Source organism: Vulpes vulpes, chromosome X, assembly GCF_048418805.1.
Source record: "Vulpes vulpes isolate BD-2025 chromosome X, VulVul3, whole genome shotgun sequence".
NCBI classification, from domain to species: Eukaryota; Metazoa; Chordata; class Mammalia; order Carnivora; family Canidae; genus Vulpes; species Vulpes vulpes.
The window spans coordinates 52,648,458-52,673,907 of record NC_132796.1 but is presented as its reverse complement, the minus strand read 5'-3'; the positions used below and the strand labels follow the sequence as shown (position 1 = coordinate 52,673,907).

The 25,450-nt window shown below is 38.1% G+C and overlaps 1 protein-coding gene across 5 annotated transcripts in view; it reads left to right on the top strand.

The window, feature by feature from the left end:
• SNX12 (sorting nexin 12) overlaps window positions 1-25,450 on the top strand; it is a 172,152-nt gene that overhangs the window by 56,188 nt on the left and 90,514 nt on the right. Inside the window, exon 5 of one of the 5 annotated variants that reach the window (XR_011998230.1) lies at window positions 2,696-2,825. The exons of the other annotated variants lie outside the window; for them this stretch is intronic. The gene's annotated coding sequence lies outside the window, so the exon portion shown is untranslated. The remainder of the gene's footprint in view (window positions 1-2,695; window positions 2,826-25,450) is intronic. 5 annotated transcript variants of the gene reach the window in all.

Genomic DNA, 25,450 nt, shown 5'->3' with positions numbered 1-25,450 from the left:
GAGACAGAACATAAAGACTCCTAACTCGGGGAAACGAACTAGGGGTGGTGGAGGGGGAGGAGGGCGGGTGTTGGAGGGGAATGGGTGACGGGCACTGAGGTGGACACTTGACGGGATGAGCACTGGGTGTTTTTCTGTATGTTGGTAAATTGAACACCAATAAAAATTAATTAAAAAAAAAAAAAAAAAAAAAAGAAAACCCAAAAGACTCCATCCCAAGATTGCTAGAACTCATACAGCAATTTGGCAGTGTGGCAGGATACAAAATCAATGCCCAGAAGTCAGTAGCATTTCTATACACTAACAATGAGACTGAAGAAAGAGAACTTAAGGAGTGAATCCCATTTACAATTGCACCCAAAAGCATAAGATACCTAGGAATAAACCTAACCAAAGAGGTCAAGGATCTATACCCTAAAAACTACAGAACACTTCTGAAAGAAATTGAGGAAGACACAAAGAGGTGGAAAAATATTCCATGCTCATGGATTGGCATAATTAATATTGTGAAAATGTCAATGTTACCCAGGGCAATTTACACGTTTAATGCAATCCCTATCAAAATACCATGGACTTTCTTTTTGAACTTGGCCACAGTAACTTCTTGCAAGATTCATCCATGAAGGCAAGAGAAACAAAAGCAAAAATGAACTATTGGGACTTCATCAAGATAAGAAGCTTTTGCACAGTAAAAGATACCGTCAACAAAACTAAAAGACAACCTACAGAATGGGAGAAGATATTTGCAAATGACATATCAGATAAAGGGCTAGTTTCCAAGATCTATAAAGAACTTATTCAACTCAACAGCAAAGAAACAAACAATCCAATCATGAAATGGGCAAAAGACATGAACAGAAATCTCACAGAAGAAGACATAGACATGGCCAACAAGCACATGAGGAAATGCTCCGCATCACTGGCCATCAGGGAAATACAAATCAAAACCACAATGAGATACCACCTCACACCAGTGACAATGGGGAAAATTAACAAAGCAGGAAACCACAAATGTTGGAGAGGATGTGGAGAAAGGGGAACCCTCTTGCACTGTTGGTGGGAATGTGAGCTGGTGCAGCCACTCTGGAAAACTGTGGAGGTTCCTCAAAGAGTTAAAAATAGATCTGCCCTATGACCCAGCAATCGCACTGCTGGGGATTTACCCCAAAGATACAGATGCAATGAAACGCCGGGACACCTGCACCCGGATGTTTCTAGCAGCAATGTCCACAATAGCCAAACTGTGGAAGGAGCCTCGGTGTCCATCGAAAGATGAGTGGATAAAGAAGATGTGGTTTATGTATACAATGGAATATTACTCAGCCATTAGAAACGACAAATACCCACCATTTGCTTCGACGTGGATGGAACTGGAGGGTATTATGCTGAGTGAAATAAGTCAATCGGAGAAGGACAAACATTATATGGTCTAATTCATTTGGGGAATATAAAACTTAGTGAAAGGGAATAAAGGGGAAAGGAGAAAAAATGAGTGGGAAATATCAGAAAGGGAGACAGAACATGAAAGACTCCTAACTCTGGGAAACGAACTAGGGGAGGTGGGCGGGGGTGGGGGTGACTGGGTGACGGCCACTGAGGTGGGCACTTGACGGGATGAGCACTGGGTGTTATTCTGTATGTTGGCAAATTGAACACCAATAAAAAATAAATTTATAAAAAAAAATGTATTGAGGGCAGCCTGGGTGGCTCAGCGGTTTAGCGCCACCTTCAGCCCAGGGCATGATTCAGGATGGAGTCTCATGTCAGGCTCCCTGCATGCAGCCTGCTTCTCCCTCTGCCTGTGTCTCTTCCTCTCTCTGTGTCTCTCATGAATACATAAATAAAATCTTTAAAAATAAAAAAATAAAAATGTATTGATTTGCGGGTCACCTGGGTGGCTCAGTGGTTGAACGTCTACCTTTGGCTCAGGTCGTGATCCCGGGGTCCTGGGATCACGTTCCGCATCAGGCTCCCTGCAGGGAGCCTGCTTCTCCCTCTGCCTATGTCTCTGCCTCTCTCTGTGTGTCTCTCATGAATAAATAAATAAAATCTTCAAAAATTAATAAATATGTATTGATTTTTTTGAATGATCTTTTTTTCCGTTCTTTTCCAGAGCCACCTGAAACTCACAATATTTAGAAGACTATGTAGGATCTGATTAGTGTGAGGGTTTTGATCTCAATTGCCCTGACTCTATTTGATATGATTGTGTCTATGTCTTAGTAAGATATTTAGCTAGAAGCATAGGAGAAGAGAAAATGTAAAGCAAAAATAAGACTGAATTGGAGACCTAGAGTTCCAGTTATGAAAACCTTAGGAAGATTAACTGCTGTGCTGGTTATCTGGCACATGTTCAGTTCTATCTATCATTTGTTATGAATTGAAGGAACATTGAAATAATTGGATGCTGAGGTGCATAATTGCTGGCAATGGTATGGAGGAGGGGAGATGGTTAGCTGGCAAGGAGCCTTAGAGCTGTTTTTATATTAATACTGTATATTTGGTTTTGGTCAACAACAGCAGAAAAATTATTTATGATCATGCTGGGGACTTATGTTGATTTCTGCTCTGTAATAATATGAATGAGTTTAATGGTTACTCTTATCGATGTAATCTTTCTTTCTTTCTTTCTTTCTTTCTTTCTTTCTTTCTTTCTTTCTTTCTTTCTTTCTTCTTTCTTTTTTTGTCATTCTAGCAGCCATTAGAAAAACTATCACAAAAGGGCTATTGCAGTCCTCTTCATGATTTGTGACCTGGGTTATTGAGCTCTTGGGCTGCCAGAATTCCAGTTCATGAGGCAATCTGTGTCATTCTGGTCTAGCCAGGTGAGTAGTCCCTATGGGCTAGTTTCTTATTCTCTAGAAAAGAACAAGAAAGAAAAAAATCAAAGAAGGGTAATATGGAAAAATAGAGATATGAATCTTAGGCCCTAGAGGAGAAGTTAAGGCCTGGGCTGTAAAGCAGCAAAACAGGCAGAGAGGACCCTGGGGGTTATGTACAAGTTTGGTAGAGTGGTATTCATGAAATATAAACACTGAGAAAATGAAATCTCTCTGGGACCTGGCTTGGCTTCAAGAATGAGGAAACTTAGATTGAACTGCAATAAAAATATCTATGAAGGTAGGGTTAAATAGGAAGGAAGTATGCTTTGAAGTTAAAATGGATCAAAATTTAATTGTAACAAAGTGCCTTTTTCCAATGAAATATTAGCTATATAGAGATGAGGATCATATTGTGAAGATCTCTTTAATTTTTAAGAGTTAAGGGATGCCTGGGTGGCTCAGGGGTTGAGTGTCTGCCTTTGTCTCAGGGTGTGATGCTGGAGTCCCAGGATTGAGTCCCACATCAGGCTTCCTGCATGGAGCCTGCTTCTCCCTCTGCCTATGTCTCTGCCTTTCTCTCTCTCTCTGTCTCTCATGAATAAATAAATAAAATCTTTTAAAAAATATTTAAGAGTTAAGAGAATGAATCCTGCCCCTTTGACTTACTAGCTGTGTATTCATGGGAAAATTGATACCTTCTCCAAGGTTCTGTTTCTTTACTTATCAAATAGATGGTTGTTTTAAGAATTCAGTGAAAAATTATATAAAGTGTATCACATGATGCCTGGCACATAACTAGAGCTCAATACATAGTCACCGTTATCAGGCAGTGGAAGGGAGAGTTAATGAGATGGATGTTCAATAATGAAATGAATTATCTTTCACAGGTAGGTATGCAATTAGTTATTTCTTGTCAGAGCAGCTTGCAGCAAGTTGTTTCAGGGTCAGGCTGTCTTGGAGATCAGGCTACAGTGAGTGTTAATTAGGCCAATTTGAAGGAGAGTGATTTCCTGTTTCCTGAATTGGTAATAAATTAGATCTCCTCTACACTTTCTTTCCAGAATAGTGCTTTTAATATTAGCATTTTTTGTTAGATTTACCATTAATGTTTTTAACACTTTTGTTTGTTTGACTTGGATCTTGAATTTTGAGGAAGACAGCAAAATGGTGAACAGGTTAGGTAGCCAGGCCATGCTATTTGAAAACAGAGAAGATGGTAAGACTGTAAATGGTTAAGATTTCTCCATAGTTAGTGCGGATCACTTTCTAGACTGAATTTAGCAGCTCACTTGGCTGGGTAGAGTGAAACAGAATGCTTGAGGTTGAAGCGTCACATGGAGCCTACAACAGAGGTTCTAATGAGACTTTAAATGTATATTTAAAGTATACAATTCAATTGTATCATTCAATGTATTGATCTTTTCAAAGAACCAGCTTTTGGTTTCATTGATTTTTTTTTAATTGATTTCCTGTTTTCAATTTTATTGATTTCTACTCTAATTCTTACTATTTCTTTCCTTCTGCTTGGATCTAAGTTGCTCTACTCTTCTTTTTCTAGTTTTCTAAGGTGGAAACTTAGATTATCTATTTTAGGTCTTTCTTCTTTTCTTTCTTTTTTTTTAAGTTTGTTTATTTATTTAAGTAATCTGTACCCTCAATGTGGGGATCAAACTCACAACCCTGAGATCAAGAGTTGCATGCTCTTCCAGCTAAGCAAGACAGGTGCACCTATTTTCTAATACATGCATTCAGTGCTATAAATTCTTCTCTAAGCACTGGTTTTGCTCTATTCCACACATTTTGATAAGTTGTGTTTTCACTTTCATTTAGTAAAAATATTTTCCTAATTTCTCTTGAGATTTCTTCTTTGACTTGTGTGTTGTTTAGAAGTGTGTTGTTTAATCCCCACATATTTTGGGATTTTCCAGTTATCTTTTTGTTATTGATTTCTGGTTTAATTCCGTGGCTACCAGGCGACAGAAATCGCATGAATCTTATTTCTTTAGATTCGGTTCTTTAAATTGTGAAGATGTGTTTTATGGCCCAGAATGTGATTTTTCCTGGTGAATGTTCCCAGTAAGCTTGAGAAGGACATGTAATCTGCTATTGTGGGATAAAGTAGTCTACAGACATCAAATATATCCAATTGATGGCTGGTGCTGTTGAATTCAACTATATCCTTACCGATGTTCTGACTGCTGCCTCTGTCCATTTCTGATTGAGGGGTATTGAAGTCCCCAGTGAAGATCCTAGATGCATCTATTTCAAAAGAAATGCTATTAGTTTTTGCCTCATATAATCAATCTATGCTCTGTTGTTAGCTGCATACACGTTCAAGATTGTTATACCTTCTTGGCGAAGTGACCCTTTCTATCATGATGCAGTGGTCGTCTTTATCCCTGATAACTTTGCTTGTTTTGAAGTCTGCTCTGTATGAAATTAATATAACTACTCTTGCTTTCTTTTGATTAGTGTTAGCATGGCATATTTTCCTCCATCTATTTACTTTTAATCTATATGTCTTTATATTTAAGGTGGGTTTCTTGTAGATCACACATAGCCGGATCTTGTTTTTTGAATTTTTTTTAATTATTTATTTATGATAGTCATACAGAGAGAGAGAGAGAGAGAGGCAGAGACATAGGCAGAGGGAGAAGCAGGCTCCATGCACCGGGAGCCCGATGTGGGACTCGATCCAGGGTCTCCAGGATCGCGCCCTGGGCCAAAGGCAGGCGCCAAACCGCTGCGCCACCCAGGGATCTTGTTTTTTGATCCACTCTGACAATCTTTTTTAATTGGTACATTTAGGGCAGCCTGGTGGCGCAGAGGTTTAGCGCCGCCTGCAGCCCGGAGTGTGATCCTGGAGACCGCGGATCGAGTCCCACATTGGGTTCCCTGCATGGAGCCTGCTTCTCCCTCTGCCTGTGTCTCTGCCTCTCTCTCTCTCTGTGTCTCTATGAATAAATAAATAAAATCTTTTAAAAAAATAATTGGTACATTTAGACCATTAACATTAAAGTGATAATATTTAGCACATTTGTTAGTGTTTTGTGTTTGTTATCCTTTTGTTTTTTCATTGTTTTTCTTCTACTCTTTTTCTGTCTTTTGTGGTTTTAATTGGACACTTTATATGATTCTATTTTTGTCTCCTTAGCGTATCAATTATACTTTTTTTAAACCTTTTTTTAGTGGTTACCTTAGAGTTTCCCATATACATTTACAAGTAATCTAAGTCCACTTTTCAACCGCTGAGCTACCCAGGCATCCCAAGTCCACTTTTCAAATAACAAAATAACAGATAATACTATACTACCTCACAGGTAGTGTGTGTACCTTATAATAACAAAATAATCTTAATTCTTTCCTCCCATCCTTTGTATCGTTGCTGTCATTCATTTTACCTATGATAATCAGCATACACACAGACACATATACATGCAGCACACACACACAATCATACATAAATGGATACATTGTTGTTATTATAATTTTGAGCAAACTGTTGTCTATTAGATTAATTAAGAATGAGAAGAATTTCTTCTGTTACTTTTTCTCTTTCTTCTTCTGGTATTTCCATTATGAGTATATTACACTTTTTTGTTTACCTACAGTTCTTAGATTATCTGTCCCCTTTTCTTTTTTTTAAGATTTTATTTATTCATTTGACAGAGAGAGAGAGCACAAGTGGGGGAAGTGGCAGGCAGAAGGAGAAGCAAGCTCCCCGCTGAGCAAGGAGCCTAAGTAGGGCTTGATCCCAGGACCCTGGGATCATGACCCAAGCTGAAGGCAGATGCTTAACCAACTGAGGCACCCAGGCACCCCTGTCCCCTTTTCTTGAGAAAGTCCTTTTCACTTTGGTTTTCATTTCCATAGGTTTCTGTTGAGTTATTATTGAGTTCAGAGATTCTTTCCTCAGCCATGTCCAGTCTACTAATGAGCCTGTCAAAGGCATTCTTCAATTATAGTGTTTTTTTTTTATCTCCAGCAATTCTTTTTGATTCTTTTTTAGAATTTCCATCTCTGTGTTAAAATTACTCATCTGTTCTTGCATGTTATCTTGCATGTTATGCCCTTAGCATATTAATCATAATTGTTTTAAATTTATGGTCTGATAATTCTAACATCTGGTTCTGGTTCTATGTTTACTCTATCTCTTCAAACTATATTTTTTGCCATTTGCTATGCCTTCTAATTTTTTGGTGGAAAACAGACATGATGTGCTAGGTAAAAGGAACTTTGGTAAATAGGCCTGTGGTGATGTACTGGTGAAGTGTGGCAGGAGGGGAAGCATTTTACAGTCCTATGATTAGGCTTCAGTTTTTTAGTAGCCTGTGCCCCTGGGCTACGAACTTGTGTCTCTCAGTTTTTTTCTCCCACCCCTTAGGTGTTACAGGGTTGCTAGAGGAGTCAGGAGGTGGGTATTTCCCTTCCTCCAGGTTGGTTATGCTGTTTGGCTGCCATAAAATAGTTTATCTGGAGGGCAGGCCTTTTTAGGTAGAACAGAATGGTGTGGCATATTTTAGAATAATTACTTTCCTCTCCTCTTGCTGGAATCCTGAGGAAATTTTTCATTAGTCTTCCCTGTAAGAATCTGGAAGTAAAACTCACAAAATTGTAGGGGTCCCCCATGATTGGGTCTCCCTAGATTTTTAAAAAGAATAGATTTATTTGTTTGTTTGTTTGTTTATTTGTGAGAGATCTAGAGAGATAATTGTAGGGAGGGGCAGAGGGAAAGGAAGAGAGAATCCAAGCAGATTCTGTGCTGAGCCCCAACACAGGGCTTAGTCTCATGACCCTGAGATCAAGGCCAGAGCCAAAATCAGGAGTCGGCCAGTTAACTGTGCCACCCAGGCGCTCCATCTCCCTGGATTTTTTTAAAGAATTTATTTATTTATTTATTTATTTATTTATTTATTTATTTATTTATGAGAGAGAGACAGAGACCTAGGTAGAGGGAGAAGCAGGCTCCATGCAAGGAGCCCGATGTGGGACTTGATCCCAGATCCCGGGATCACACCCTGAGCCAAAGACAGAAACTCAACCGCTGAGCCACCCAGGCATCCCAGGATTATTATTTTTTTTTATCTCTTAGGCTTGTCTACTCTGAGCCTCTAGCATTTTGTCAATTATAGTTCAGATTTTTCTATGCCAGTACTGGTTCCTGCAGAGGTTTTTGCTCTGGTAAGTTATGATTCTCTGTGTCTACCTATCTTTCCAGTTTAGGGGGCTGTGGTTTGCCTTGTGACCTTACTTTTCTGACAGATCTAGGAAGAGTTTTTTTTTTTTTTTTTTTTGGAAGAGTTTTTAATTTTCCAGTTTATTAAGCTTTTTACTTATTAGGATGGAGTGGCAACTACTAAACTCCTTATGAATTAGCCTGGAAATTGGAAGTCTCCTTTGTCAATTTTTGTTTTGAGATAAGGAGAAGAGAGCAGGTGAGTGGTGGTGAGGGGAGGGAGGGCCAGCCAGAAGGAGAGAATCTTAAGCAGGCTCCATGCCCAGTGCAGAGCATGACGGGGCTCAATCTCATGACACTGAGATCATGACCCGAGCTGAAATCGAGTCAGAGCTTAACCGACTGAGCCACCCAGGTCTTTCTCCTTTGTCAATTTTTTAATTGGACTATTTGTCTTATTATCAAATTGTTAAGAGTTTATATACTAGTCCCTTAACATATATATAATTTGCAATTTTTTTCTTTCATTCTGTGAGTTGTCTTTTTATTCTCGTTTTTTTCTGTTGCTCCCTGGAAGTTTAATACCTTCTTTCCTCATTGTCCTGGAGAAGCTCAACCTTTGCCTCTGAATTTGAGTTATTTTTCCCCATATCTTTTTAAAAAGATTTTACTTATTTATTTATGACAGACATAGAGAAAGAGAGAGGCAGAGACACAGGCAGAAGGAGAAGCAAGCTCTACACAAAGAGCCTGATGCGGGACTCGATCCTGGGACTCTGGGATCACACCCCGAGCCAAAGGCTCAACCGCTGAGCCACCCAGGTGCCCCTTTCCCCCCATATCTTTGAACTACTTTCTATGCCAACACCTTTTGATGAGCTGTCATCTCTCAAACAAGATCTGATGGCAGGAACTAGGGGATTTTTGTCTTCCATGTTTTTGATAACCTTTTTTTACTGTTCTGTGACATAACAGTCATTGACGTCCTTGAGTTAGGAAGCCGAGATTCAGAACACGTGGTGTGACCAGGGATTTAGAATGGAGAGGATCTAATACCTCTCAGTTTTTGACTCTTTATATCAGGGAGAGTAAAATACAACTTATTGTCTAAATAAATCATCCTCTAATTCTCCCCAGGTAAATTTTTATGCTTAAAACATAGTTTCCCTGCTGAATTGTGTGGCTCAAATTCATAACCCTAAAATCAAGAGTCACATGCTCTTCTGAATAAGCCAGCGAGGTGCCCCTGAATTGCATTTTTACAAGTATGGCTGAGGTACCTATGCACTGCTTTGCCTAAGCAGTTATTCTCATAATGAAGGTAGTGTCTCAGATGTGTTTTATATTCTCCTGGAGCATTCTAAAATTTGGGCCTGTGAGATTACCTTCAAGGATAAAATTAGATAAGCTGATTACGTTTGGAGAGATCTTCATAATACTGGATGTCTTAGGCTTAAAAACTATAAGAAAATTAATTTAGATGCAATTTATAGCTATGACTTCCTTATCCTTCTTGTTCAAGCTCTTCAGTTTCTGTTTATATTGAGGATTTCATTTCTTATCCTCCTGGAATCTGGCATAGACCATCTTGCCATGGATCCTTTAACTGATGAAGGAGGAGAATCTTTTTAATCTCTTGATATGTCCTTGGAAGGACCAAAGTTTTTAATTTTGGTTAAGTACAGCATATCTGTTTTTTCCTTTGGTTACTTGTAATTTGGTGTCATAACTAAGAATTCATCACCCAATTCAAGGTAATGAAGATTTATACTTATGTTACATTTAGATCTTTGATCCATTCTGAGTTAATTTTGTCTATGATGTGAGGTAAGGATCCAACTTTATCTTTTGCATGTAGCTATCCTGGGTCCCTTAAATTTCCATATGAATTTTAGGTTCAGCTTATAAAATTTCTGCAAAGAAACAACCTAGAATTTTGATAGAGATTGCATTGAATCTGTGGATCAATTGGGGAATATGGACATTTTAACAATGTTATGTCTAATAATCCATGAAATGGGATGTCTTTCCATTTATTTAGGTTTTATTCCAGTTCTTTTAGCAATGTTTTATAGTTTCTAGAGTATAAGTTTTATACTGCTTTTCATAAATTTATTCACAATTCTTTTATTTTTTAATGCTGCTATAAATGGAATTGTTTCCTTAATTTCATTTTTGGATTGTTTTTTGTAAGTGTGCAAGCATATAGAAATACCACCAATTTCTGTATATTTCTCATATCCTGCACCCTTGCTGAGTTCATTTCTTAGTACTAATTGTTTTTTAGTGGATTTCTTAGGGTTTTCTATATATAAGACCATGTCATCTACAGAGATATTTTTACTTTTTTTTCCAGTCTGGAGGGCCTGCATTTCTTTTTCTTGCCTAATTGCCTGGTCTAGATCCTTCAGTACAATGTTGAATACAAGTGGCAAGAGTAGACATATTTGTCTTGCTCCTGAACTTAGGGAAAAGCATTCAGTTTTTCACCATTAAATATTATGTTAGCTGTGGGTTTTTCATACATGCCCTTTACCAAGTTGAGGAAGTTCTCTTTGCTCCTACTTTATTGAGTGTTTTATCATAAAGAGGTTTTGAAGTTTATCAGTTTTCTGTGTCTATTTATTTTCTTTTCTTTTCTTTTTTTTTCTTCTGTGTCTATTTAGATGATCGTGTGGTTTTTGTTCTTTATTCTATTGATACAGTGTTTTACACTAATTTATTTTTGGATGTTAAACCAACATTGCATTCTTGGGATAAATCTTACTTGGTCATGTTTTTTTGTATGTATGTGTCTATAGTCATGAGAGATTCTGGTCTGTAATTTTCTTGTCCAGTGGTGTCTTTGGTTTTGATATCAGGGTAACACTAACCTCATAGAGCAAGTTGGGAAGTATTCTCTCTTATTTATTTATTTTTTGGAAGAGTTTGTGAAAAATTGGTATTAACTCTTCTTAAGTGTTTGGTAGAATTCACTAGCGAAGCCCTCTGTGTCTGGGCTTTTCTTCATGGGAAGCATTTTGATCACAACTTCAATCTTTTTATTTATTTAGGTATATTCAGATTTTTAAATTTTCCCTTGAGTCATTTCAGTTACTGTGTGTATTTCTAGGGATTTGTCCATTTCATCTAATTTGTCAATACATTTGTTCATAGTACTGCCTAGTAATCTATTTTGTATTTCAAATGTGAATAGTTATTCCCCACTTTCATCCTGATTTTAATAATTTGAGACTTTTCCCCTTTTTTCCTTATCAGTCTAGCTAAAGGTTTGGCATTCTTGTTGGTATTTTCAAAGAATCAACTTTTGATTTCATTGATTTTTCTCTGTCATTTTCCTAGTCTCTATTTTTTTATATTACATTCTCATCCTTATTATATTCTTTTTCTGCCTGCTTTGGGTTTGTTTGCTCTTCTTTTTTTATATATCTTCAAGTGGAAGGTTAGGTTGCTAATTTGAGATCTTTCTTTTTTAATGTAGGCATTTATATCTATACAGTACCTTGTAAGCACTGCTTTAGTGATAACCTATAAATTTTGGTATGTTGTGTTTGCATTTTTACTCATCTCTTAGTATTTTCTAATTTCTTTTTTTTAAGATTTTATTTATTTATTCATGAGAGACAGGGGGTGGGGGCAGAGGGAGAAGCAGGCTCCATGAAGGGAGCCCCATGTGGGACTCAATCCCGGGACTGCAGGATCACACCCTGAGCCGAAGGCAGATGCTTAACTGCTGAGCCACCTAGGTGTTACAATATTTTCTAATTTCTCTTGTGATTTTTCATTTGAACGCTTGTTTTTGGGGGAGTGACTTGTTTAATTTCCACATATTGGTTAATTCCCCAAACTTCTTTGTTATTAATCTCTAATTTTACTCCATTGTGATCAGAGAATATAGTTCATACAATTTCTGTCATTTTAAATTTACTGAAGCCTGGCATGTAGTCTGTTCTGGAGAATGTTCCATGTGCACTTCAGAGGAATGGGTATTCTTTCACTGTTGGATGTGGCATTCTAGAGATGTATGTTAGGTTTAATTTGTATATAGTATTGTTTAAGTCTTCAGTTTCTTTTGTTGATCATCTGTGCTGTTGTTCTATCCATTATTAAAAATGGGATATTGAAGTCTCCAACTATTATTGTTGAATTGTCTATTTCTTTCTTTAATTATGTCAATTTCTGCTTCACGTATTTTGGGGTTCTTTTGTTAGGTGTATATATGTATATATATATATTTTTAATTGTTATATAGTCCTGCTAGTTTTATTATTATAAAATGTCCCTCTTTATCTCTAGTAACATTTTATTCTTTTTTAAAGATTTTTTATTTTTATTATTATTTTTAAATTTTATTTATTTATTCATGAGAGATACAGAGAGAGAGGCAGACACAGGCAGAGGGAGAAGCAGTCTCCATGCAGGGAGCCTGATGAGGGACTCGATCCTAGGACTGCAGGATCACGCTCTGGGCAGAAGGCAGGCACTAAACCACTGAGCCACCCAGGCGTCCCAGATTTTTTTATTTTTAAGTGATCTCTGCACTCAACATGGGGCTCAAACTTACAACCCTGAGATTGAAAGTCGTATGCTCTACTGACTGAGCCAGCCAGATGCCCAGTAACATTTTATTCTTAAAGTCCATTTTGTCCAATATTAGTCTAGCAGTTCTGGCTTTCTTATGGTTGCTGTTTTGTGTGGTATATATTTTTCCATCCTTTTACTTTCAACCTATTTGTATCTTTTATCTAGTGTTTTTCCTGAAGATAGCATATATTTGGATCTTGTTTTTTTTTTATCCATTCGACAATAACTGCCTTTTGATTGGTTGTTTAATTCATTCACATTTAATAATATTATTTATATAGTTGGATTATATCTGTCATTTTAGTTTCTATTTTCTCTATGGTTTATCTCTGTGTTTGTTTCTCCAGTCTTCCTTTACTACTTTGTTTTGTATTAAGTGAATATTTTCTAGTGTAATGCTTTCTTTTTTTAAGATGAATTTTTATTTTATTTTATTTTATTTTATTTTATTTATTAATAATAGTCAGAATTTCATCTTAAATAGATTGTTGTGGTGGGTGGGAGTGAAAAGTCTTGGCCAAGATCCAAGGCTGGGAGACTGGTAAGGATACATTTGTTATATCATGTACAAGATGATGAGGGCCTAAACTAGGGCAGTTGTAGGGTTGGACAGGATGGATTCTAGAGACCTTCAAGAGAGTAGAATAAAACCTTAGTGATCTCAGGGTCCTGGAATTGAGCCCCCTATCAGGCTCCCTGCTCACTGGGGAGTCTGCTTCTCCCTCTACCTGCCCTCTCCCTCTATCCCTACTCCTGTGCTCGCTCGGTCTCTCTCTCTCTCTCTCTCTCCTCTCTCTCAAATAAATAAGTAAATCTTTAAAAAAAAATAAAACCTTAGTGAAAGGAGCACCTGCTGGCTCAGTTGGTAGAGCATGTGACTTTTGATCTTGGGGCCATGAGTTTGAGCCCCACATTGGGTATAGAGCTTACTTTAAAAAAAAAAAACCAAAACCTTAGTGAGAAATAAGATGTGTATGTTAGTAGCAGCACTGTTGAGTAAGAGGATGACTTGCAAGTTTCTGGCTTGACCTAGAAGGAAAGTGGTACCACAAACTGAGATAAGGAATGTAGGAGGAACAGGCTTGGTGGTCAGGGTGACAATAAGTTCAGTTTCAGACATGTTTAGGGGCATTTAAGAAGAGGCATTAATCAGGTAATAGGATATGAGATTTTGAAGTTCAGGGGAGAGATGATGGCAGGAAGTAAAAATTTAAAGACTATCAGCACTTAGGTAATTATTAAAAGCATGGGAATATATGAGATTATGCTTAGGGTGATTGTAGCAGGAGGGATAAGCTAAGGTTGGTTTCCAAAGGAGTGTTTAGAGGTTGGGTTAAGGAATAGCCCAGAAAGGAGATTTCTATCCTTGATTCTTTTTTCAGTCATATTTACACATTCTCTGTGAGAAATTTCATCTATACTCATGACTTTAAGTACCCTTTTTTTTCAAGATCCATTTTAGTATTTCTTTCTTTTTAAAAAAATTTAATCACACAGTGCTCATCATGACAAGTGTGCTCCTTAATCTTCATCACCTATTTCATTCATCCCTCACCCACCTCTCCTCTGGAACCATTAGTTTATTCACTATAGTTAAGAGTCTGTTTCTTGGTTTTCCTCTCTCCCTTTTTTCCCCTAGGTTCATTTGTTTTATTTCTTAATTTCTACATCTGAGTGAAATCGTATGGTATTTGTTTTTTTTTTACTTATTTCTCTTAGCATAATACCCTCTAGCTCTATCCACATCATTGCAAATGGCAAGATGTGACTCTTTTTATGGCTGAGTAATGTTCCATTGTACATATATACCACCTCTTCTTCATTCATCAGTCAGTGGACACTGGGCTATTTCCATAATTTGGCTATTGTAGATAATGCTGCCATAGAGGCACCTGGGTGGCTCAGTCAGTTAAGCATGTGCCTTCAGCCTAGGTCATGATCTCGGGGTCCTGGGATCAAGCCCTGTATCAGACTCCCTGCTCAGTGGAGAGTCTGCTTCTCCCTCTCCCTCTGCCTCTCCCCACTGTTCATACTCTCTCACACACACTTTCTTTCTCAAATAAATTAACAAAATCTTTTTAAAAAGATAATGCTGCTATAAACATCAGGGTACACATATCCCTTTGAATTAGTATTTTTGTACTCTAGGTAAATACCTAGTAGTGCAATTGCTGGATTGTAGGGTAGTTCTATTTTTAACGTTTTAAGGGACTGCTGTACTGTTTTCCAGAGCAGCTGCACCAGTTCACATTCCCACCAACAGTGCAAGAAGGTTCCTCTTTCTCCACATCCTCTCCAACATCCATTGTTTCTTGTGTTGTTGATTTTAGCCATTCTGATGGGTGTAAGGTGATAGCTCATTGTATTTTTTTCTTTTCTTTATTTTTTAAAAGATCTCTTAAAATTTATTTGACAGAGAGAGAGAGAGAGCACAAGTGGGGCAAACCGCAGAGGGATAAGGAGAAGTAGGCTTCTTGCTGAGGGAGCTTGATCCTAGGACCCTGGGATCATGACCTGAGCTGAAGGCAGATGCTCTACCAACTGAGCCACCCAGGAGTCCCAGGACTTTATTTTTTAAAGTAATCTCCACACTCAATGTGGAGCTGGAATTCACAACCCCACAATCAAGAGTTGCACTCTCCACTGCCTGAGCCAACCAGGCACCCAAGTAGCTCATTGTAGTTTTAATTTGCATTTCCCTGATTATAAGTGATGATGAGCATCTTTTCATGTGTCTGTTGGCCATCTGTAGATCTTCTTTGGAGAAATGTCTGTTTGTGTCTTCTGCTCAGTTTTTAATTGGATTATTCATTTTTTGGGTGGTCAGTTTTATAAGTCTTTTATATATTTTGGCTACTAACCCTTTATTAAATATGTCATTTGTGAATATCTTCTCCCATTCCATAGGTTGCCCTTTAGTTTTGTTGATTGCTTCCTTCACTGTGCAGAAGCTTTTTATTTTGGTGTGGTCCCAATGGTTTATTTTTGCTTTTGTTTTCCTTGCCTCAGGGAACCTATCTAGAAAAAAGTTGCTATGGCCAGTGTCAGAGAAATTATTGCTTGTGCTCTTTTCTAGGATAATTTTAGTATTTCTTATTGCCTAGTGGATTCTTCTCCCCTAAATGTTTCAGGTGTAACAGCACAGACTTAAACTTTTTACCTCAAATAACATTAGCATCATCAACAACAATAATCAAAAATAATAGATTATATTTATTGAGCATTTACTATATGCTTAATATGATTCTAAGTGCTTTATATATTTTTTAAAGATTTTATTTATTTATTTATTTCACAGAATGAGAGAGAGAGAGAGAGAGAGAGAGAGAGAGAGAGAGAACACAAGCAGAAGAAGCTACAGGCAGAGGAGAGGGAAAAGCAGATGCCCCACTGAACAGGGAGCCTGATGCAGGGCTCCATCCCAGGACCCTGGGATTATGAGCTGAGCCAAAGGCAGGTGCTTAACCAACTGAGCCACCCAGGCGCCCAACTGCTTTATTTATTTTAACTCATTTTCTCACAACAGCTTGATGAGGTGGTATATTATTATCTCCATTTTCTAGATGAGGATACTGACGTGTGGAAAGGCGGTATCTGCTCAAGTCTTACAGAATAGTAAGGGGCTGTGCCTGAATTCAAACCTAAGCCGTCTGGCTCCAGAGCCTACTCTTACCACTGTGCTCTACTACCTTTCTTTTTTAAAAAAGAGATTTATTTATTCAGAGAGAGAGAGAGAGAGAGAGAGAGAGAGAAGCAGGCTCCAAGCAGGGAGCCCAACGTAGGACTCGATCCCGGGTCTCCAGGATCACACCCCGGGCTGCAGGCGACGCTAAACCGCTGCGCCACCGGGGCTGCCCTCTACTACCTTTCTTAAACTTCTTATCCATCATATGTCCTCAGCTTCAGTTAATGTCACCTTCTCTGTAGTTCTCTAAGCTAGCAAATTCAGTGTCATCTCCTTGAATTATCCCTAGTCCTTATCCTGAACACTATATACACTGTTGTTTTATCTGTTCTCTAGACTTTCTAATTTAAACCCTTGTCTATTTTTATTTAGACTATTACAGTAGCCCCCTCTATAATCTTCCTGCTTCCTATCTCTTTCTATCCCAGCTTTCTTCTACATTTTGCTGTAGTGGCTATTTTACTAATCATTTCTTTGCTTAAAATTCTCTGTTTGTGGGGCCCCTGAGTGGCTCAGTTGGTTAAATGTCTGACTCTTGATTTCAGTCTCAAGGTCTTGGGATTGAGCCCCATGTCAGGCTCCTTGCTCATTGGGGAATCTGCTTAAGGATTTTCTCTCCCTCTCCCTCTGCCCCTCCCCTACTTGTGCTTGCATGCTCATGCACGTTCTCAATCTCTCTTAAAATAAAGGTCTCTGTTCATGTTCCTAAAAAAGTTAAACACAGAATTACCATATGACTCCTAGGCATATATTCAAGAGAATTGAAAACAGGTTTTCTTTTTTTTTTTTTTTTTTGAAAACAGGTTTTCTTTTTTTTTTTTAATTAATTTTTATTGGTGTTCAATTTACCAACATACAGAAAAACACCCAGTGCTCATCCCGTCAAGTGTCCACCTCAGTGCCCGTCACCCATTCCCCTCCAACACCCGCCCTCCTCCCCTTCCACCACCCCTAGTTCGTTTCCCCGAGTTAGGAGTCTTTATGTTCTGTCTCCCTTCCTGATATTTCCCAACATTTCTTTTCCCTTCCTTTATATTCCCTTTCACTATTATTCATATTCCCCAAATGAATGAGAACATACACTGTTTGTCCTTCTCCGATTGACTTATTTCACTCAGCATAATACCCTCCAGTTCCATCCACGTTGAAGCAAATGGTGGGTATTTGTCGTTTCTAATTGCTGAGTAATATTCCATTGTATACATAAACCACATCTTCTTTATCCATTCATCTTTCGATGGACACCGAGGCTCCTTCCACAGTTTGGCTATTGTGGCCATTGCTGATAGAAACATCGGGGTGCAGGTGTCCCGACGTTTCATTGCATCTGAATCTTTGGGGTAAATCCCCAACAGTGCAATTGCTGGGTCGTAGGGCAGGTCTATTTTTAACTCTTTGAGGAACCTCCACACAGTTTTCCAGAGTGGCTGCACCAGTTCACATTCCCACCAACAGTGGAAGTGGGTTCCCTTTTCTCCGCATCCTCTCCAACATTTGTTGTTTCCTGCCTTGTTAATTTTCCCCATTCTCACTGGTGTGAGGTGGTATCTCATTGTGGTTTTGATTTGTATTTCCCTGATGGCAAGTGATGCAGAGCATTTTCTCATGTGCATGTTGGCCATGTCCATGTCTTCCTCTGTGAGATTTCTCTTCATGTCTTTTGCCCATTTCATGATTGGATTGTTTGTTTCTTTGGTGTTGAGTTTAATAAGTTCTTTATAGATTTTGGAAACTAGCCCTTTATCTGATATGTCATTTGCAAATATCTTCTCCCATTCTGTAGTTTGTCTTTTAGTTTTGTTGACTGTATCCTTTGCTGTGCAAAAGCTTCTTATCTTGATGAAGTCCCAATAGTTCATTTTTGCTTTTGTTTCTTTTGCCTTTGTGGATGTATCTTGCAAGAAGTTACTGTGGCCAAGTTCAAAAAGGGTGTTGCCTGTGTTCTCCTCTAGGATTTTAATGGAATCTTGTCTCACATTTAGATCTCTCATCCATTTTGAGTTTATCTTTGTGTATGGTGAAAGAGAGTGGTCCAGTTTCATTCTTCTGCATGTGGATGTCCAATTTTCCCAGCACCATTTATTGAAGAGACTGTCTTTCTTCCAATGGATAGTCTTTCCTCCTTTATCGAATATTAGATGACCGTACATTTCAGGGTCCACTTCTGGGTTCTCTATTCTGTTCCATTGATCTATGTGTCTGTTTTTGTGCCAGTACCACACTGTCTTGATGACCACAGCTTTGTAGTACAACCTGAAATCTGGCATTGTGATGCCCCCAGCTATGGTTTTCTTTTTTAAAATTCCCCTGGCTATTCGGGGTCTTTTCTGATTCCACACAAATCTTAAAATAATTTGTTCTAACTCTCTGAAGAAAGTCCATGGTATTTTGATAGGGATTGCATTAAACGTATAAATTGCCCTGGGTAACATTGACATTTTTACAATATTAATTCTGCCAATCCATGAGCATGGAATATTTTTCCATCTCTTTGTGTCTTCCTCAATTTCTTTCAGAAGTGTTCTATAGTTTTTAGGGTATAGATCTTTTACCTCTTTGGTTAGGTTTATTCCTAGGTATCTTATGCTTTTGGGTGCAATTGTAAATGGGATTGACTCCTTAATTTCTTTCTTCAGTCTCATTGTTAGTGTATAGAAATGCCATTGATTTCTGGGCATTGATTTTGTATCCTGCCACGCTACCAAATTGCTGTATGAGTTCTAGCAATCTTGGGGTGGAGGCTTTTGGGTTTTCTATGGAGAGTATCATGTCATCGGCGAAGAGGGAGAGTTTGACTTCTTCTTTGCCAATTTGAATGCCTTTAATGTCTTTTTGTTGTCTGATTGCTGAGGCGAGGACTTCCAGAACTATGTTGAACAGCAGTGGTGAGAGTGGACATCCTTGTCTTGTTCCTGATCTTAGGGGAAAGGCTCCCAGTGCTTCCCCATTGAGAATGATATTTGCTGTGGGCTTTTCGTAGATGGCTTTTAAGATGTCAAGGAAAGTTCCCTCTATCCCAACACTCTGAAAACAGGTTTTCAAATGAAAACTTGTACGTGAACGTTCATAACAGCATTATTAATCATAGTCAGGAAGTGGAAACAACATAGATGTCCATCAACTGTTGGGCAGGTAGACAAAATGTGTTATATTCATACAGTGGAACAGTGTTCAGCCAAAACAGGGAATGAATGCAGAACTGATACATGCTACAACACAGATGAACTAAACCTAAACTTAAATGAAAGAAGCCAGACAGAAAAAAGCCTCATACTATGTGATCCCATTTATATGAAATACTTACAGTAGACAAGATGAAAAGCAGATTAGTGGTTGCTCAGAGCTTAGGGCTAAGGGGGCAATGGGAAGTGACTGCTTAATGGGCACATGGTTTCTTTTTGAGTGATGATTACACAGCAAAGTGAATGTACTGGAAGCTACACTTTAAAATGGTTGTACACTTTAAAATGGTTAAAATGGTGAATTTTATGTTATGTGAATTTTACCCCAATTAAAAATACCCTCTTGTTTCTGTTACATACAGGATAACGTTTAAATTCTTTAACTTGGCACACAAAGTCTCTAGTCTCAATACAGTGTATTGAGAGGAATATGTGTTCCTTTCACAAATATTCTATATATATTGAATGTAAAACTTCCCTTTTGTATCTCTGTGTCTTTACATATACTAGTATTCTTCTATTCTACTAGACAAACTTGTACTCATTTTGGAATATCCTTCAAAGTGTTGCAAACCAAGAAATAGACTTTTTTTTTTTAAAAAAAAGATTATTTATTTAGAGAGAGCATACTTGAGCAGAGGGAGGGGCAGAGGAAGAGGGAGAGAAAATCTCAAGCAGACTCCCTGCTGAGCAGAGCCTGGTGTGGGAGTCCATCACATGACCTGGGATCATGGCCTGAGCTGAAATCAAGAGTCGGATGCTTAACTGAGTAAGCCACCCAGGTGCCCCAAGAAACGGACTCTTAACTGTAGAGGACAAACTGATGCCTTCTAGGGAGGAGGCTGGTGTAGGAATGGGTTAAATAGGTGATGAGGATTAAGGGATGCACTTGTGATGAGCATCAGATATTGTATGGAAGTGTCGCATCATTATATTGTACACCTGAAACTAATATTACACTGTATAATTAACTGGAATTTAAATAAAAACTTTAAAAAGAAGTATTGCTCTAATGTGAAGCTTTTCCTAGCTACCCTAGGCATACTTAATTGTTCCCTGGTTTATGTTCCCCTAGCACCTTATTTGTATTTCTGTACTAGCACTTAGCTTAATTGTTTTGTACCTTGTCAGTTAATATATTTGTTTCCCATTGGATAAGTAAGTTTCAAACTTTTTTGGAGGTTATAGATGATGGAATATAAACTGGACTCTCCCTTAAAAATGCACATATATGTATATATTTACACAGTTCATGTCATGTAATATCAGGGTCCATGAACCTTCCAAAGGGCACAGACCCATGTTATCTTCATTAGAATCACCTGGAATTCTTGTTTAAAAGGTCAATTCCCAGGTCCCATGCCTAGTTACTGAATCAGGATCTTTGGAGGTGGGCCCCAAAGATTTTGAACAATCCCCGCAGTTGATACTTCTGTTTGCTAAACTTTGAGAACCCCTGTCCTGGGTTATGGGCGCCCACAGTGACAGAGTTTTTAAGGTGAAGGGTAGATCTTACTAATCTTTGCATCTTATTCATCCTAAAATCTCATGCTATAATAGAAAGGGGAACATGAAAGGGATCATTTCCAGCCATGGTGGTCAGAAAAGGTAGCAATAGGAGATGAGAATGTTCTGGCCGTTGGCAAATAGGTTTTCAGTAAGTGATGGGAAACATTGCAGGCACAGAGACTGGCAGAGGCAAGGAAGAGTGGCTAGAAAGAGCAATGTGTATTCATAGAACTGGTTGGATAGTGTGAAATACAATTAGAAAAGAGGTTTATTTAGTCATTACTTATTGCCCTCTTATAATGTACAAGACACTATGCAGCATGTTGAGATTAAAAATATGAATAGGACATGGCTTTTGCTGTTAAGGAATAAAGAAAATCTAGTAGTAGGGGAAACATAAACATAGAAAATGTAATAAAGTATAACAATGGAGAGTGAGATTAGAGACATCTTCACAGAGGTGGTAATTAAATGGAGACAGAGAATGAGTAAGCAGTTACAAAGTTTACAAGGTCAGGATGGGTATTTCAGAAGATATTAAATTACCCAGGCATGCTGTGGTAAAACAGCATGGCCCATTCTTGTAACTGAAAATAGATTGTATAGGTGAACTAAAAGTATGGAATAAGTAATTGATAGAAGATGAAATTGGATAGGTAGGTAGAGGTCAGAGCACAAAAGGGCCTTGCATGCCAAACCGTGAAGTATAATTGGTAGCCACTGGCCACTGAAGAGCTTTAAAGGGGAAAGTGAACTGTGTTACATTGTGAAGAATAGACGGGGTAGGAGAAAGATCAAAGGAAGAGAGACAAGTTTAGAAGGCTGTTGGAATTGTCTCGAGAGAGAAATGAGGTCCTGAACAGAAGAGAGGAAGTGATAGATTCACAGAGGTATTTCAGAAGAATTGACAGGCATTTGCTAACTAAGTGAATATGGAAAGTATGAGAGGAGCTAAGGGCTCAAAGCCATTAAAGGGTATCAGAATAGCCTTAAACAGCCCCGGTGTGGAGGCCTAGTCAGTGGTGAGACCATTAACCTAAAATGAGACTATTGACAGTAAAACAAGTTGGAGAGTGGTGAGTGTGTCATAGTAATATTAGGCTGACATTTACTGAGAGCCCACTCTGTGGCTGGCACTATACTAAGTGCTTAAAAAAAAAGACTGTTTATTTGATAGAGAAAGAAAGCAAGAAAATGAGAGGTGAGGGAGGGGCAGAGAGAGAGGAATAAGCAGACTCTCCACTAAGTGGGGAGCCGATGTTGGGCTCCATCCCAGGAGCCCAGGATCATGGCCTGAGCCGAAGGCAGACACTGAACCGATGGAGCCACCCAAGTGCCCCTATACTAAGTACTTTATGTGTACTTATATATTTGATTCTCACAACAGCCTTCAATGAAGTAGGTAGTACTATGCTAGTATTTAAGAAGTAGGCAGAGATTGAGGAGCCAGTGAAGGGGATTGAGTTTATCTTCATTAAATATGAATTTTATTCTTGTTCATTTATATACCCATCAGCTTGGGAAAATCCTTATTGGTTTCTTTATGTCCAGGGCTATGCCAGGTGCTTTGGGAGCTATCTATAGTGTCAAATACCTTGTGTGCTCAAGGCTACAGTAATTTAAAAAGGCATCACGGAAGAGATGGGACTAGAGTGGGTTATGAAACAAGAGAGGGTTTAGATACAGGAAGAAGTGAAGGGAGAGTATTCCAAGAAAAGGAAACAGTTATGAAGAAAGATACGGAGGCGGGAATGTGCCTGGCGTGATCCAGGAAGAGTGAGGAGGAAATTGGTGTAACAGTATTGGCAATTACAAGTGTGAGAGTAACAGGAAATAAGATAGTACTGTGTTAGTCAAAGGTGAGTTGATAATAGGAGACTTTCAAAATTAAGCTGAAGAGTTCTTACCTGCTGCAGTTAGCGAGCTTTTGAGGTTCCTTGAGCGAGGGCATGGCATGATGAAATATTTTTTTTAAAGATTTTATTTATTTATTCATGAGAGACACAGAGAGAGAGGCAGAGACAGGCAGAGGGAAAAGCAGGCTCCTTGCAGAGAGCCTGGTGCAGGACTTGATCCCAGGATGCTGGGATCATGACCTGAGCCAAAGGCAGACACTCAACCACTGAGCCACCCAGGCATCCCGAAGATTTTTTCAATAGTTATGTATAAGGCATACTGGAAACGGTAAAGGGATACCAGCTAGAAATCTGTCATGGTAATCATGTTAAAAAGCAATGAGATCCTGGATGGTAGTGACCCCAATAGCATTGAAGAAGACTGCATAAATGAGACACATTATGATAGAATAAATGAGAGATCTATTTTTGAACCCTGTATCCAAAGATAAGGCCAGGGCTTTTACCCAAAAGACTGGAAGAATTGTGGTGCTACAGACAGGAATGGGATATCTGAAAAGAGGAGCCAAATGTTAAGATAAATAATCTGTTCCAAATTATTAAAAATTCAAAGTAGCTGTGACTTGGTGTAAGATGGTGATTTTTCTGAATTTAACATCTTCCTAAGATACAACCAAGAACTAGAAAATATTTGAACTCTGTATTTTTTTGATACCTTGTTTTTTTATTTGTCTCTTTTTAAAAATATGTATATTTTTTATTAGAGATCAATTTGCCAACATATAACACCCGGTGCTCATCCTGTATTTTTTATATAATGTTATTTATTTGTTCCCTCAATACCTATTTACTTGTAGTCTGGTGAGATTAGAGTGAAAGAGTTCAGCACAGTAGGGATTCAGTTGCAGATGGGCTAGTAAAAAAGTTCACTAAAGAGGACATTGCATGACAGACTGAAGAATTTTTACTTTATTTTGTAAATAATGAGGAGCCATCAAAAGGCTTTTGAGCCAAAAGGGAAACATAATCAGATCTTTTCTTTAGCACTAGACTTTTAGTTTCTTGTGGACAGTGACCATTATTATTTATCTTTGAGCTAATCAGTGTGGGGAGGAGGTGACATAGTGCCTTTTGTTTATTAAACAACTATTGTGGGTCAGGTACTATGCTGAAGTTTTAATGGTAAGTAATAGAATCATGTGCTACTCTCAAACAACAAATAAAAATGCACCCAGAATCTATTTCTCTACATTTCTACTGCTACCATCCTAGTCCCAATTGATCAGTTCCATCTGGATTTTTGTAATAATACTAGTCTCCTTGCTTCTACTTTTACCCTTCTACGGTCCATTTTCTCACAGTAGATACACTAATCTTTTCAAAAGGGTAAGGACTTAAGCTTCTGGTTATGGTGGAGTAAGAAGGACCAGATTTACCCTTTGGCCTTAATTGTAAAACTGTATGAAATATATGAGACAACAGTTCAGAGAGAGGGAACCTCACTAGAGCCTAGCAGTCTCTCTGAGTTTAGGAGACAGAGTTGAGAATTCAAGAAAGTTGAAGTGGCTAACATATGCAGGGCATAGTACCAAAAAAGAAGAGACCTTCAAAGAAAGAGAGAGAGAGAGAGAGATGGAGACATTGAGAGAGAAAGAAAGGGGAATATTGCTTCAGTAGTGGAGACAAATTCACTCTAGACTAAAGTTTGCTCTGGTCCTGCCTAACCAAACTTAAGAGAAAGCTTGAAAGGATTAAATTGTTTCTGAGTAACTTACGTGTATCCTAGAACAAATCTCAGAAGTATTTTTTTTTTTACTTTTGGTTTAATGATTATTTTATTCATATAATGTATATAGTAAATGCAAAATATAAGTTAACAAGAAAATAAGGAGTTAATAAAAGCTCCAAATTAATTTTTTTCTACTGAGGATATTAACTACATTTTATCATAAGGATTCTGTGTTGAAAATATTTATTTAAGTAGCCTTCTGACACTTTTGCAATCAAACATGGCATTTACAAACTTATCAAGTGGTCATGTTCCCTTAAGCATCGAGTATTGTGGATTGAGCCAGGAACATTGGAAAAAAGCTGTCTTTGAGTGACTGTTAGTGACTTCTTGCACAATCTTGGGGAAAGCACTTCACTTTCTGAGACTTACTCATGAAGATGTGAAACCACAAGGCTTCCCCACTAAGTTTGCTGGGAAAACTACAAACCAGTATTTGAGATAGTATTTATTACCTTACAGACTGTTGTGTGGTTTACCTTACAGACTGTTGTGTGGTTTTACCTTACAGACTGTTGTGTGGTTAGAAGTATTTAAAGGAGCAATAAAGAAAAGAATCCAGCACCCAACAATATAAAGTCCATAATGCCTTGCATCTAATAACAAATGATCAGGTATACATAGCAGGAAAATATGAGCAAAATCAGTCAACAGATACAGACCCAGAAATAACACAGATGATAAAATTAGTAGATAAGGACATTAAAACAGTTATGAATATACTGTTCAGTAATGTAGAGGAGAACATGATCATGTGATCATGTTGGGGGGGCATGGAGGATATAAAAGACTGAAATTAAACTTCTAGAAATGATTAATACAGTGTCTGAGAAAAAAATACTTGATC